We start from the raw sequence: 16,539 nt of genomic DNA on the forward strand, positions 1-16,539 counted from the left end.
AGGGGCAGGGTGAGCCGACGCAACCACTGCCCGTATCCGTTTCACTGTCCCGTGTAATTCTAGTAGTCCGAAATGAATGCGCTCTGCACATTTCGATTACTGTGGGACGAAAAGACATCGAGGCGCGCACTTTCATCAATAGCGGCGCAACAGGAATCTTCATCAGCCCGAGATTCGTCCAAGAGCATCGACTTCGGACAGAACCTCTTCCCCGACCCATCCCCGTCTTCAACGTGGATGGAACTCCAAACAAAGAAGCACTCATCATGCAAAGAGCTCTCTTATCTTACAAGATAAGCGGAGAACCCCGATTTGTCAAAGCTTACGTCACCAGCATCGGCAAGGAAGACATCATCTTCGGCCATACCTGGCTCAAGCTCGAAAACCCCAAGATAGACTGGAAAACCGGACAAGTTGAGCTAAACCACCGGTGGACGAAAGACGAGACCAGGGCCTGGAAGATGGACCTGTACCAAAGGCGAGTGGCTCGGCTAGAACTGAAGAAGGCCGTAACTACCCCACTCCCAGAACCAACAGAGGACGAATTCGTCGTCATCTCCACCTCGGAACACACAACCCTTCCCAAATGAAAGACTGGCAGCGCAGCAGGATATGACATCTCTGCTGTGCATCAACTCATCATCCCTGCCCGACGACGAGGCCTGGTTAGCACCGATCTTATCATGGCTATCCCCAAAGGACACTACAGAAGAATCGCACCTCGGTCCAGTCTAGCACTAAAGGAAACCGATGTCGCTGCAGGAGTAATCGACTCTGATTACCGGGGCAAGGTCTCAGTCCTGCTGGTCAACAACTCTGACCTCCCATTCACCGTCAAAGCCGGCGACCGAGTTGCTCAGCTCATCCTTGAAAGGATAAGCACCTCATCAGTAACACTAACCGACCACACTGACAAAACAGAACACGGGGAGGATGGGTTTGGGTCAACAGGTATTGCGTCCATCGAAGAACAAGCAGAGGACATCGACAACGATGAGTTCATCATTTCCTACTTATCAGGAACACCAATGATCACCAAGTACGAGAAACAGGAATCCCTAGCAGTAAGGGATGTTCCGCTCAAGGAACGACTCCCTGAACTCTTGTCCGGCTACAAACGACTCCACAACAGCATGATCTGGAAGATCCACCACAACATTAGGCGAGTCACAACATCCACCAAACTTGCGGCCTCGAATGCCCAAGGCAAGACAGAAAAAACGCTACCACAGATGATACCGTCCTACCTGCACAATCTCCTCCCCGTCTTCGACAAAGGCACCACTGCGTGACTTCCGGACCACACCGAATATGACCACGAAATCAACCTCAAGGAGGGTTTCATGGACATGATGCAACAGGTTTACCCGCTCAACCCACAACAGCGAAAGGAACTCGACAAGTTTCTCGAGGAGAACCTGAGTAAAGGGTACATTCGCCCTTCGAAATCCCTGTTGGCGAGTCCATTCTTCTTTGTTGGTAAAAAGGACGGTTCACTACGCCCCTGTCAAGACCGGCTACTCAACGAGAACACGGTCAAAGATCGATACCCACTCCCTCTTATATCGGACCTCCTCGACAAATTGAAGCACGCCAAGGTGTTCACGAAGATGGACCTCCACGCCGGATACAACAACGTCCGAATCAAGAAAGGGGACGAATGGAAGGCAGCATTCATTGTACCAGGAACTGATGGCAAACTGCCGCAGTTGTACGAACCAACGGTGATGTTCTTTGGGCTGTGTAATTCCCCCGCTATGTTCCAGCGGATGATGAACACTATATTCACAGACATGCTTCAAGAAGGCTGGCTCTGCATCTACATGGACGTCATCCTGATCTTTTCCCAGGACAAGGCAGAACACAAGGAACAAACACGACGTTATCGAACGACTTCGACAACACAATCTCTACCTCAAACCGGAGAAATGCGCCTTTGATGTCACCAAAGTCGAATTCCTCGGCATGATCATCCACCCTGGAGAAATCACAATGGACCCTGTCAAACTAGCTGGCATCGCAGACTGGCCAGTGCCATCCAACCTCAGGCAAGTACGCGCCTTCATTGGATTTGGAAACTTTTACCGCTGGTTTATCAAAGGCTTCTCGGACAAAGCGCAACCGCTGGTCGCTCTCACCCGGAAGGACGTCGCCTGGACCTGGGGATCTGACCAACAGAAAGCCTTCGAGACCCTCAAGAAGGCATTCCTAGAAGAACCAGTACTATGCATGCCAGATCCCGACCGACCCTTCACTATCGAAACTGACGCTTCCAAGTTTGCAACGGGAGCGGTACTATGCCAATGCGATGACAACGGTGACTGGCATCCTTGCGGATACCTCTCTCAAAGCTTCAATGCGGCCGAGAGAAACTACAACATCTACAACAGGGAGTTATATGCGGTCATTCGCACACTAGATGAGTGGAGGCACTACCTCATCGGTAGCCCATACCCAGTGACAATTCTCAGCGACCACAAGAATCTCACATATTGGAAGTAGGCCAAAGACATGAACCGACGACAAGCACGCTGGGCAAGTAAACTGACCGAATTTGACTTCTGCCTGGTACACGTTCCTAATACCCAAATGGTGCAAAGCGACTCTCTCTCCCGCCAACCCGACCATGGTGATGGCTCTAATGACAACACCGACATCATCATGCTCCCACCTGAAGTATGGGTCGCTGCCATCGACATTGACACACGTGATACCATCCTTTCATTCAAAGACGACCCCATAATGAAGGAAGGCCTCACTGTGGCACACACTGGAGGGACCCCATGCACCAGAACAGACTGGTCCATCGACGATAACCTCTTTTTGTACCAGGATCGGGTCTATGTACCCCCAGATGAGTCTCTTCGCAAATGTCTCATCTTCCACTATCACGACCTCCCCTCTGCAGGACACCCTGGTGTTCAGAAAACCCTCCTCGGCTTGCACCGCAACTACTGGTGGCCGAGCATGGCCTAGTTTGTCGCTCGCTATGTTAACGGCTATGGCATCTGCCAGCAAATGAAAGCTAACACACATCCAGCCCATCCACCCATCACCCCCATCTGACCACGCGCAAACACCAAGCCCTTCAGCACATTTTCATGTGATTACATCACTGACTTGCCACCGTCCAACAGCTTTGATTCAATTTTGGTTGTAGTGGACCACGACCTTACGAAGGGGGTAATTTTCATCTTATGCAACAAAACAATTGATGCTCTTGGAACGGCAGACGCAATGTATCGAGAGGTCTACAAGTGGTTTGGACTCCCAGACAAGATCATCAGCGACCGAGGACCGCAATAATTTGCGTCCAAAGTCTTCCAGGAACTTTGCAAAATGACTGGGATTCAATCGGCCATGAGTACGGCATTCCATCTGCAGACCGATGGCGAGACAGAACGAGTAAACCAAGAGCTGGAGATCTACCTCCGCTGCTTCACTGCCAATGATCCGGATAAGTGGGCTGACCATCTTCACACTGTGCAATTTGCTCACAACTCCCGCGAGCATTCCACGACGAAGACGTCCCCATTCAAACTCATGATGGGATACGAACCTCGTGGAATACCCGCCACGCACCCTGGATCAAACATGCCACAAGCAGCTTATCGCCTTAAGGACTTGCAAAACATCCGTGAGGAAGCACATGCAGCAATGGAGATGGTCCAGAATGTCTTGGCCAAGAGAGTAAAAAGGAAGGGGGGTTCCTTCCATAAAGGTCAGCTGGTATGGCTAGACTCCCAGAACTTGAAGCTGCCATACCTGTCCAGGAAACTAGCCCCAAGGCGAGAAGGGCCGTTCAAAGTCCTAGACAAGATCGGAATGGTCGCGTACAAGCTAGACCTCCCTAGCACCTGGCGAGTCCACCCCGTTTTCCACAAATGGCTTCTATCTCCCTATTCAGAAATGGAGATCCATGGTCCAAACTACACGAGGCCACCCCCTGACCATATTGAAGGCAAAGATAACTATGAATTCGAAGCCATCATCGGACACCGAGAGAACAAGAGGATGCGGCGCCGCAAATATCGCGTCAGGTGGAAGGGTTACTCAGCTGCAGATGACTCATGGGAACCCGAAGCAAACCTGACAGGGACTGCGGATGAAGTGCTAACAGAGTATAAGAAGAGGAAAAACTTGAACCGAGCCGATAGCAGCTCAACCCAGTTGCTACACCCCTACTTGTACCAACATGTCCTCCACCCTCCCGTTCCTCGACCAGTTCAATGCCCCCTCAACCGAGGGTGGAAAGAGGATTTCGATCTACACCCCTAAGCACACCCATGTTGGCGATAGCACTTTGCTGACACTACTTCTCAGTAAGTCCACCGACGTCTTCAATAAACTCAAAACCCACCACCCCGAGGCAACCAATGCCACTGACTGCACTGCACTAGAAGCGTACCTCTCTGCCCGCCGCAAATACGATGAGGCTGTCAAGGCAGCCGATGAGGCCATCGACCACCACAAGTGGCTTCTACGTCAACAGGACAACTGTGTCCTCACTGAGCTCATTCGACTCGACAATCTGAAAGTTGCCCATCGCTTTCAACCGCTCCTACCGTGCAGCATCCGGGCGCGACACAACAAATTCATCCCGTGCACCATCCCCAACGTGTACCTACCCCTACCCACACCCCTACCGACGTCTGCCTTCAGGCGCCCCCCAATCCCGTCCCCTTTTCTCCAAGCAACGCCGCGGAGCACTACCATCCCGGCTGACTGGCAACCCAACCCTGGTTGGACCCCGAAGGGAAGCTGTAGGCGATGCAGATCGTCTCGACACTGGATATGGGACTGTCCAGACATACGATGCGCAAGATGCGGAAAAGAAGCCCCTGGACACCTGGAGCGAGAATGCGGAACCAGGCCGATGAAGTGACACGTATCCGCACCACCTGAAGAACCTGCGCGACGCGTGGGGGTGGTCATCGACAATGTGTTCCTCGAAGGGATCATCAATGAGGCAAAGGTGAGGAAGGAAAGAGAGAGGCAGACGAAAGCGGTACCCATCCCTCCACCGTGCAGTGCCAACCCCAAACCCCAGGCCAGTCCCATTGTGGGATCCTCACGCCCCCGCCCCGATACACCTGTCATCTTCCGCAAGGTTGACCCCGACTGGACACCCGACACCACTCAATGGACATGGGACAGCTCCTGGCCATGTCAGGAGCACCTCTCTGGTGAGGAATGGAAGAATGTGGGGAGGAACGCGCGCAACGAGTGGTTCGATAAATAGGAGGACGACAGCGTAGACTGGGAGTTGTATGGAGATGGTGAGCAGTAAGTAGTCGAATGGGACTTCAACTCTGGTAGGGGGGTAATGAAACATTTATCTTTCTGTTCTATTTCTTGTACTACTAGTGCCCATACTGGTGCCTGTCTGAGTGCTCACCCGCAGGTTGAACATTATGTAGCTTACATAATGGGGTCCATGCGCACTTCGTGCCTGGTATCGTACCACTACATTTCTTTCCTTACTAAACACGACCACACAGATACAGTGGTCCGTGTGTAGCCGGTACTTGTATAAGTAGTTGTACCATTAGTTGGTCGAACCCTAAGTTCGACCTGGTTATTCATTCAAGTCTCTGCTCCTCTTCACTTGGGGTAGTGGTCATTCTCGACTTCCTTGCTCGATCTTCAGGACGACGTACTGTCCGTAAGCCCTCGCTCATCGTTTACGAGTCAGGCATCAATATAGAAGTATAGACTGTTGTATCATATGGCACAGCCCAGGTGCCGCTTACACAGCCGCACTGACTCACCAGCCCCTGGGGCTGCGTCAGCAACACTGTGCACAGACCAACTGTGCATGGACCAATGTGCACAGCCTGCCCTAAATCCCCCATGTATATAAGCTGGCCTCTGCTGCCCTAGGGACCTCAGTTTCAACCTCTTGTCCCTAGGTCAGCAAGCTCTCATGTATCCTTTACTTACCTTCACTAACTAATACATTACTTGTCCCTAGCCTTAGGTTTGAGCTTGCTCACCATCGCTTTGGTCAACCCAGTCAAACACCCCCAGCCTTTTGGTTTGTTCATCCCCTGTTGCTTGACCCTAAGTCGCGACATTAGGTCGAAACTCCCCCTTGCTGCCGCATTCACACACAACTCACTCAATCATTTCACTTCCTGTAGGTTGGGTGGTGTGCACCCTTACTGTACATAGATAGCCTACTATACATTGCCACCGCTCAAGGAACAAACCTTTCAACACCTGCACTTCAGTGGGCAGTATTTGTCCTCACAGACACGTGGACTAGGTTCCTACTGCATATTAGCCAAAAGCAGTACTGGGCCTCACATGAATTGCAAACCCTAGTGTTACCTTGAGCGCCGTAGGTGTAAGCTAGTTAGTACGGCCTTTTGTAGTACGTGCACCTCCCCTTCCTTCCGCTATCACCGTGGCAGATGAATTCTTTGACTGCTCTAGACTCGAGCACACATTTGACACACAGGAACAACCCGATGTCTCACGTGACGACCCAGAAAATGATGGGACAAAAGCTCCTTTCTTCATCTGTGACCGATAGCCGTGTCCTAATCGCACTCTGTGATCCATCACTACCAAGGAAGGATGCTACATGCCAATCAGACGGGTCCAGCATTCCAAAGGTCCAGCTCTCAGATACGCATTATCAAGATCTACCTCCCATCATGTCACCCCTATTCCATCCCGACCCACATCCCCTGGCACCCATATTCCCCAACCTGTTGCCAGTACAAGTCAAACATAAGAAGACCCTAATCTCCCTTGAGCAGCTGTGGCAGTCGCAAAGCCTGCAGCACCTGCTCAAGCGGCACCTCAGCCACCCGCTAGGCTGCAAGTGGAAGCTGTCCCGAAGCCTGAGCCCCATGACACTTCTATACTCAGTTGGGCCAGCTCATCATCTTTGGTCCCCTCCTTGACTTCAGTCCCTAACATATGTCACTCTGCCCCCAGGCTTCCTCCAGCGCCTCCACCATCGTCGTCGCCACTGTCATGCTTGGAATCCTATGGTTGTTGGGGGTAAGGCTTGCTGGATGTTCAATTGATCTTGGTATATATGATTGGTATGGAGACCTTCACTTTTAACCAAAACCCAATTAATAAAAGCTTGCTTTTGATATATAATAGACCTGTGGCACAAAATCAATGTGGCTAGCACAAGATTGTTTTATGTGCAAGAGGATAGAAATTAGTTGTTTGATAACCAAGGTACCTTATTCCCAATAGGAATCAATTATACTGGGCATAGCAGGTCTCTCAATCCACCGGCCAGAAGATCAGTTGAGTTTGGTTGAAGGTTGTCTTGTTGTACTGTATGTTACGCTGATGCAACATGTATTTGTCTCCTTGAGACTGATACAAGACCACTGTCTTATACTTCAATTGTATATTCTGATCTTGACTGCTGCCTGTGTTGAAGCCTCTGCTGCTTCAATCAAATCCTAGACTTCCTGCTTGAAGCCTTACTGCATGAGTAGTGAGCTCCGCTGAACTCTGCTATCCTGTTCTGTGTATTGAAGCCTCTGTTGCTTCAATCAAATTCTAGACTTTCTGCTTAAAGTCTTTTATCAGTACATCATGAGTTCCGTTGAACTCTGTTATTCTGTCTCTGTAACTGGCTGCTTTCCAGCTAACTATACTTGTCACTCTAGGCTGTAATGCCTAACTATATCCTTAGCACACAGTAGTGCTTTGTTAACTCTGTCACTGCAATGCCTCACTTCAAAATCTCCTCTAGAGATTGAGCTAGCACTAGGGGATCTCACTATTCCTTATTTCTCAGATCTGCTTACCATTACCAGTCTCTTACTGGGTTAATGTGAGTGCTACATTCTAGCACTACTACTGATGTTCATGTTGTATTCTTTATGCTCACAGGCAATACCATACCTGTAGCCAAGTCTGATATCAGAACTTCCTTGAGCAGTCGATCAGACAAAGTGGGTATATTTATACAAGCACAGATTCACTCAGGCTTTAGATGTAGACTGTATCTTTGTATAACACTAACACTTGAGAGGGAGTTGGTCCAAATGGGCTTTGGAGTGTCACAACACAGGTGGCAAACTCTCTGGGGTGTCAAAATCAACTGGTTGACTTTGGGTTGCTTTTTGGGGGGGGTCCAAAAAAACAACTTTTGACTGGTGGAGTGCCCCAACTGTCCTCCTATTTATATGTACATAAAGGTACTAGGTTTAAGCAGGCCACTGCTATGCATGGCAGGGCGATTCCTGAGGTTTTAAGTATAACTACATGTAATCATAGATTTGTGTAAAAACAGTGACATAATATCAGCTAACCAGTTGTCAGAAACAAATGCTTCAATTCAAGAAAACTTGTAATCCCTATTAGGGCTGGCAAAGGTCATTCAAAGGAGAGCATCGTTGAAATGATACCCTTTTATATATATTTAGTCTGCTTGGGTCAAGTACTTGAACATTGTACATATAAAGATTGACTAATTATCAAGAAATGTTATATTACAAGTCAAGCCCTATATTACCATGTAATGAGCCTCCAATGCACCTTTATAATAAGCTTGAACATTCCTTGAAATTGAATAAAGGCAGTGTATATAGCATAGACAATGATCAGCAACAAAGCACAAATAATGGAATTGCCAATAAAACCCAAAGACATGTTAAAGATCAACATTATTTTCTGTTTTATGCGATTAAAGGTATGCACTTAAACATGCATTATGATAAACAAAAGCCTTTTGTTCTACTTAACTTAAGGATGCTTGCAATTATAATTCCATCCAACTATCCAACCCAAGATGATATAAAGATTCACCCTTTTACATTTCTGTATATAATGATTTATAATGGAAATAACTCACTAACAAACTGACTTTCTGCATCTTCAACTATTACATATGGTTTAAAACATGATATATTGACACAATTTGCATTTCTATATGATTGAACAAACAAGTCAACCCCACTCAGATAGCATTTCTGACTTTAATAGGGCAATCAGACCTATTGTACAGCTTTGATTGAAATAATAAGTCAATAATGTGTCCCCCTCTAAAGATAACATGAAGAAGAATATACATACCATACACAATCCACATAGTAGCCTGCAGTCAGATATAATAACCAAAAGCCTGCAGAAATACCGCATTTTTAGGCTAGTTTAGCTAGAATGATTCTTACACCATTAACATTGTAATTGAAACAGAAGGCCTATTTTTTGCCCCCCCCCTCATATGTGAGCCTACAGATACCTTAGATACACTATAACGATGGCACATACCAAGTTTGAACCAAATTCGTTCACAGGTGCAGGAGCTATTTACAAAAGAGTGCAGGAGCTAAGGGAGGCATGCAGTTCTGGCATTCCGGCATCCAGGATTGGAGTTCGAAAATACTGTTGATGGTTCTCAAGCGTTGAGAACCATCGACGTGTTTTTCGAACTCCGAAGTGAGACCGGGATGCCGAGGTTCAAACTCTGGGTGGCTGATCCAGCCACAGACTGCTGTTACATTGCATTCTTATGCTGTATAAGCATCTTTCTATGTTTAATACAGCCTGTGCTTATAGCCAATAGAGTGGATGTTTATGCTCATTTGAATACATCCTTACAGCAAGCATAGTATACACCCTTATAGTCAATAGAGCAGATTCTAATGGTTATTGAATTGATTCTGATGGGGATTACAGTGATTTGTAACATCATTAGCATACTTTCTTATAATCATTAAGTAAATTCTGATGGCTCACATAATGTCTAACACACACACATTCTTATGATGATCACAGTGCGTTATTATGTTATATATAATAGGTTCTTATGGTCATTACAGTGAGTTGTTATGGTCTTTACAGTACTTTGTTACTATCATTAAAGCAACTTTATAGGGTTATTGGAACACTTTATTATGGACATTAGAACCAGTTCTTATATCCATTACAATACCTTCCAATGGTCAATACAAACACTTTCTTAGGGTCATTGTAGTGGTAATTATAGTAACATCTTATAATTAATACAGCACCTTTTGTTATAGGGTTATTAAGTAAGCTATTATGTTGATTACAATATGTTCTAATGCACATTGAAGTGAGTTCTTATGATCATTACAGCAACTTCTTATGGTCATTATTGTAGATTCTTATAATCATTAGAGAGTTGTTATTATTATTGAAGCAAGTTTGTTATGATCATCAGTGTAAGTTGTTATAATGACATGAATGGCTTCAATACTGGCAACAACTTGCTCTAATATTTGTAAAAGCTCACTATAATTACCTTAGAGTGAGTCATTTTAATGGATAAAGTTGGCCATTATAGCAATAACAATACTTTGTTATGGTCATTGAAATCATTACAGTCATTAAAGCAACTTCTTATGATTATTATGAACATTGAAGTAGATTATTATAATGATTAGGGTGATTTTATATGTTATTAGAGTATGTTTATATACTCAATGTCAAACTTTCTTATACTTATTATAATAGAACCATTGACACAACTTGTGATAATGACTGTATATAGTAAGTTCTTATAGTCATTAGAGTTAGTTGTTACTGTCATTAGAGTGCTTTGTTACCATCATTAGAGTATTTTGTTATGGTTATCATAGCAAGTTGTTACCATCATTAGAGTAAGTTCTTATGATCAATACAAACACTTTCTTATGGTCATTACAAATACTTTGTTATGCCATTACAGTAAATTGTTACAGTTATACTTACCACAATAAGGTTGATTCAATTCAAAAGCTAAAAAACAAAAACAAGAAATGTTCCATATAAGGTAATTGCCTTATATGGTAGAGACTAAAGTCGTAGAGCATCTCTCTCTCAGCATGGCAAAATTTGTCCCAATAGTTATAGGCAACACAATTCAATAGTAGATTAACACAAACCCAATAGAGCACAGTAAGCCACTTCCATAAAAGGAAATTGCCTTATATAGTAAGGATAATAGTTGTAGAGCACCTTTCTAGGGGTAGAACACCAGTGGTTCTGGTGTGACACTTGCTTACTTAAGTCACAAAATGGAAAACAAGATTTGAACAGAACCCATAGTGAATATGTTGCTTCTATTGAGTATGCTCCTGTTATCAATAATGAGGATTCTAATCATGAATCTCTAATATGATCATACTATGTGCTTGTAATGCAGTAAGAACATAGTTCATTATGATAAACAAACAACTATAAAATGATCAAATCACTGCTTGATCAACAGCCGATAAAACTGACTAATCAAATCAATACCAAATCAGGCAACTGATAAGATGATCTTTTGTTTGGTTGTTTGGTCAAGTCACGTTGGCTGTGTTTGAATTCCACTTTCTAATGAATTTTGTTACTGGTAACAAGCAGCTCTAATGTGATTAGAGTGAACATAACAAGCTTTGTATACAAAACCTACCCCTAACCCCACATTATGGGCTCTTTTTCTTACCACTTTGTATTGATTGATGGGTTTCCACACTTAGGGCACAATTGATCATTACATCCTGGTTCCACATAAGATTCATCCTTTGTACCTCAGGAATCGTAATTCTAGAATGTTCTGTACTATTCTACCCTCTTTTATAAATCCTCTCTTCAGAATCTTCCGGAACCTGCCATCTGATTCCATCTAATTCTAGGTGTTACCTGTGGGTTCTTTTGCCAGATCTTGTATATTCCGGCTTGTTCTGTGTATTTCCAGGTTATTTCAACTTGATTCTGGATTCTTCTGGCTGCTTCCAGGAATGTTCTGGATTATTCTTTGAGTTTCCGGCAAACTCTGGTTTATTCTGTATTATTCTGCAAGGTTCTTTTGAAGCTTCCAGTTTATTCCTGCATTTTCCAGTCTTATCTCGTGCATTCTGGCATTTGCTCTGTTTGCTGGCTACAGCTTCATATAAATTGAGACCCTTCCTCCTTTGCTGGATTATAACTTTTAAGCCAAATATGGTGCAGACTTGCTTGTTTCATGTAGCAATCAATTTTGATGCATGATACCGCAAGGCTGCTTGTGCACTCGCTCTCCTTGAAGTCCGACTAGCAGACAATCACAACCACCAACTCTGTCCCCAGGCTGTTCTCCATCCCCCCTGCCGCCGATAATATCATCATCATCTCCTCCTAACAAGGAGGTAATAAAGCACCTCATCCTGATTCACTATGATGGAAAGACCGTGATTGAGTGCAACCACTTCATTTCGCAGTTGCTCATTTATTGGTAGGTCAACACTGCCCTCTCCACCATCGAGCTCAAGGTTCAAATCACACTGAGCCTACTTGATGGCGATGCCCGCACTTGGGCCACCCTGATCTTCGCCCAGCTTGTGGCATTCCAAGTCAGGGTGCAAGGGGTCATAACACTGTTTGCCGATGCCAGGGCCTTCATCACAGCATTCAAAAACTGCTTTGGCAATTTTGATGATGCTGCTGCGGCACAAGTGGAGCTCTCCAAGCTCTGTGCTGACAAATCAATGCATGAGAAGCGCACAGCTGAAGAGTTCTCCACATTGTTCAAGGGTCCAGTGGACCATTCTGGGTATGGCCACCTGGAACTCCATGACAAGTACCTAAGTGGCATCCCTTTCTGCATGTACCGAAAGATCAAGCTCGAGATGTTCGCCACGTGGACAGCCACTGACAAGCGTGCCACAGAAGTTGAACAGCAACTCAACATCAGCCAGGCCCATTGACCCGAGTTGAACAATTTCTTCTCGGCTCGAGGAGGTGGACATGGTAGAGCACAAGGTGGTGCACCCCAGTCACAAGGTGCTTTGGCCAGTATCAATGTGTGTCAGAATTTGACTGCACAACACCTGCATGAAAAGAATGGCACAACCAGGGATTGAACCCGGGACCTACCAGAGATGCACTGGGTGCTCTACCACTGAGCTATTGAACCTTGGTTTATTATGGAATCATGAAGTCTCATATACATTACTTCAAGGGTATGAACATGATCTATATTATAGATTCAGAGGTTCTTAACCGTCTCATATATGTCAGAGCACACATTTGACAATGCGGTCATCAGAAAAGGAGACTTCCCCGGCAGTTGCTACAGTTATGGGAAGAAAGGGTACTGACACTTCGAGTGTCCTGATTGTAAGGACAAGCCTTATACTAAACGCGCTGATGCGTGGGCTACAGTTGCCTCAGGTTCCACCCAGGCCGCAACAGGTGCCCCTGTTACTTTACCCTTGGCAAGTACAAGTACCGCTTCAGCAAAATCTGAGAAATCTGAGCTGGTGGACTTGATGGTACAGGTGAAGTTGATGCGCAAGGAGTTGGAGCACTATCAGGTGATGAAAGAAGAGTCTTTTTGATATGGTTCATGCTTCATGCTGCACGTGTCGGGCCGGGTATATCTTGTAATCAGTATAGTGTATTGTTTTCCACAATGGTGTACGAGTTGGATCATGGATCCCAACATTTTCACATTCTGGTTTGACTCAAAGGGAAAAGACAGCACAAGGACATAATCACTATGGTGGACAGCAGGGCCACTATGAAGTTTATCAACAAGTGATTCATTCCAGAAAATAAGGTGCAGATGCGGAAGTTGAAACAGCAGATTCTGCTGTATAATATTAATGGCACCCTGAACAAAGATGGTAGTATCTTGGAGGTAGCCATCTTTGAGATGCAGATAGGAGACCATATGGAGAAAACTGTATTCATGGTCACGGACATAGGTCCAGAGGATGTGATCATCGGGTTGGATTGGCTGCATAAGCACAACCCTGAGATTGATTGGGAGACAGGCTCACTCAAGCTGTCGCGGTGCCCTGAAACGTATAGTGCCAGAAGGACTGGCCGAATGGAGCAAGCAGCAACTGCATGTGATATGGGGGTCAGGCCCACGGTGCGCAGGTGTTCACTGAAGTCCAAATGGTCAGTCATCAGTGCATGCCAGAGTAAGGTACTCCCAGACTTTGAGCCTGAGGATGATCCAGAGGAGATTGAGTGGATGGAGGCCGACTTGATCGAGGCCTGGGAGCAAGGTATCATGCTCCCCGGCGCTTCTCAGCTATTGTCGTGATTTGAGGTCAAGCAACAAGGAGAGAACAAACCGAAAGACTGGGGGTGTTCGACTGGGTCTCACCGAAGCGATGGTGAGCAGCGCTCAAACCTAAGGCTAGGGACAAGATAGTGTATTAGTTAGTGAAGGTAAGTAAGAGAATACAAAGGCTTACTGACCTAGGGACAAGAGGTCGAAACTGAGGTCCCTAGGGCAGCAGAGGCTGGCTTATATATATGACAAGTTCAGAGTAGGCTATGTATGTTGGTGCATGCACATCTGGCCTATGCGCACTTCCTGCTGACGTGGCCATGGGCCGATGTATCATAGCAGTGGTGTCAGCGGAGCCCAGTCTGTGCCGTGCACTGCCATCCTATTTAATCTTATCTACAGAAGAACATGATATGGTGGCAGGACTTGTCCAATTGAGTGTATAGTACAGAGGTTGCGGGTTTGAGCCCATGGAAAGGAAAAAATCAAAAAACAGCTAGACACTGTACCAAGTTGTGACAGCTATTCATTGTAGCAGGACACATGTACTCCCAGCTGTTCGCTGAGGAAGAGATCAAGAAGAAGGTTGTTAAGACTGCTGAGGAGTCAGTACTGAAGCAGTACCACGAGTTCCTGAAAATATTCTCCAGAAAAGCATCAGAATGACTATCTGAAAGGAAGTCATATGATCATGCAATTGAACTCGTGCCTGGATACTCAACATTCCATTTGAAGGTGTATCTGCTATCGAACAACAAGCAGGAGGAGCTGGACAAGTTCCTAAAAGAGCAGCTGGAAAAGGGGTACATATGGGAGTTGAAATCGCCTATTTTGTCCCCCTTCTTCTTCATCAAAAAGAAGGAAGGGACACTTCAACCTGTACAAGACTACCACCGGTTAAACATGATTACCATCAAAAATCGCTATCCACTGCCGCTGATCATCGAGATGGTAGATAAGCTCCGAGGTGCCATGCTTTTCATGAAGTTTGATGTCAGATGGGGATACAACAATGTTCAGATCAAAGCCGGTGATGGGTGGAAGGCTGCCCTTGTAACTAACTGAGGGCTGTATGAACCCTTGACGATGTTCTTTGGCCTCACCAATTCTCCTACAACCTTCCAAGCCATGATGAATGACATCTTCCATAATCTCATTATTGGCAGAAAGATCCTCATGTACCTGGATGACATACTTGTCTTCTCCACCAATAAGGAGGAGCACGAAAGGGTCACACATGAGGCTTTGTAATGCCTTTAGGATAATGATCTGTTCCTGAAGCTGGAAAAATACAAATGGGATGTTCCCAGAGTCAACTACATTGGCTATGTGTTTAGTGGCAATGAGATAGCAATGGATCCTGCAAAGCTGAAAGGAATCAATGAGTGGCCGGTACCCTGGAACAAAAAATATGTTCAGAAGTTCTGGGGGTTCTCCAATTTCTACCACCACTTCATTAAGGACTTCACTAAGATCTCGCAACCACTCGACCGACTCACAGGGAACAACCCCTGGCACTGGGGAGATGAGGAGCAGTATGCCTTTGATGAGCTCAAACTCTTCGGCACCACCCCTGTCCTGGCGCTGTATGACCCTAATTAGAAGACGTGTATTGAGGTTGATGCCTTGGGGTATGCCACTGGTGGCGTGCTGATGCAGAAGCAGGATGACGGCAAATGGCATCTGGTTGCCTTCACATCTCACGCTATGGACCCTGTCCAGCGTAATTATGAGATCTATGACAGAGAGATGCTTGCAATCATCGAAGTGCTGGAAGATTGGCACCACTACCTCAAGGGGTTGCCCAAACAGTTCAAGATCATGACTGATCATAAGAACCTTGAGTATTGGCACACATCATAGCACCTCACATGTCATCAAGTGCAATGGTTGCTGTTCCTTGCTCGCTTTGATTTCTGCATCATGCATAAAGCCGGAACATTAAATGGAAAGGCTGATGCCCTGTTGCACTGATCAGACCATCAGATCAGCAATGAGGATGACAACAGGTGCAAAACCTCGGCCCCCCTCGGCTGCAGAAAGGCTTTGAGGAGTGGAATGCTGAACAAGGGCTTCTGCTGTTCCGCAGGTGTGTATATGTCCCAAAGTATGCAGAGCTCCAGTGGGATATTGTCAAGATCCACCACGACTCACCAATTGCCAGTCATGGTGGTCATGCCAAAACCCTTGAGCTGGTATTGCAGAACTACTGGTGGCCGGGAATGTCCAAATTTGTCAATGAGTATGTAAGCACCTGTGACATGTGCAACCATACCAAAACATTCCCAGCCAAGCCCCAGGGTCCGCTGAAGCCAAATGAGATCCCCGAGCGCCTGTGGCAGATCATCACCACCAATATGATTGTGGGTCTGCCGAAGTCTGATGGATTCAACTTGATCCTAGTCACTGCCAACTGCTTTACTAAGCAGGTCCACTTCTCAGCCTGTCATGAGACCCTGACAGCAGAAGGTGTGGCTGATTTGTATATCTGCAATGTGTTTAAACATCATGGGGCCCCGGCCAAAGTTATATCAGACCGTGGTCCCCAGTTCACGTTGAAG

General features: G+C 46.0%; 1 pseudogene across 1 annotated transcript; it reads right to left on the reverse strand.

Annotated features, from left to right (window-relative positions):
• Window positions 1–12,796: 12,796 nt before the first annotated feature.
• POSPLADRAFT_t97 lies at window positions 12,797–12,868 on the reverse strand (annotated as a pseudogene). The gene has a single exon. The product of its transcript is annotated as a tRNA-OTHER (tRNA).
• Between the last annotated feature and the right edge of the window lie 3,671 nt (window positions 12,869–16,539).

Source organism: Postia placenta (genome assembly GCF_002117355.1).
Source record: "Postia placenta MAD-698-R-SB12 unplaced genomic scaffold POSPLAscaffold_9, whole genome shotgun sequence".
Lineage (NCBI taxonomy): Eukaryota > Fungi > Basidiomycota > Agaricomycetes > Polyporales > Adustoporiaceae > Rhodonia > Rhodonia placenta.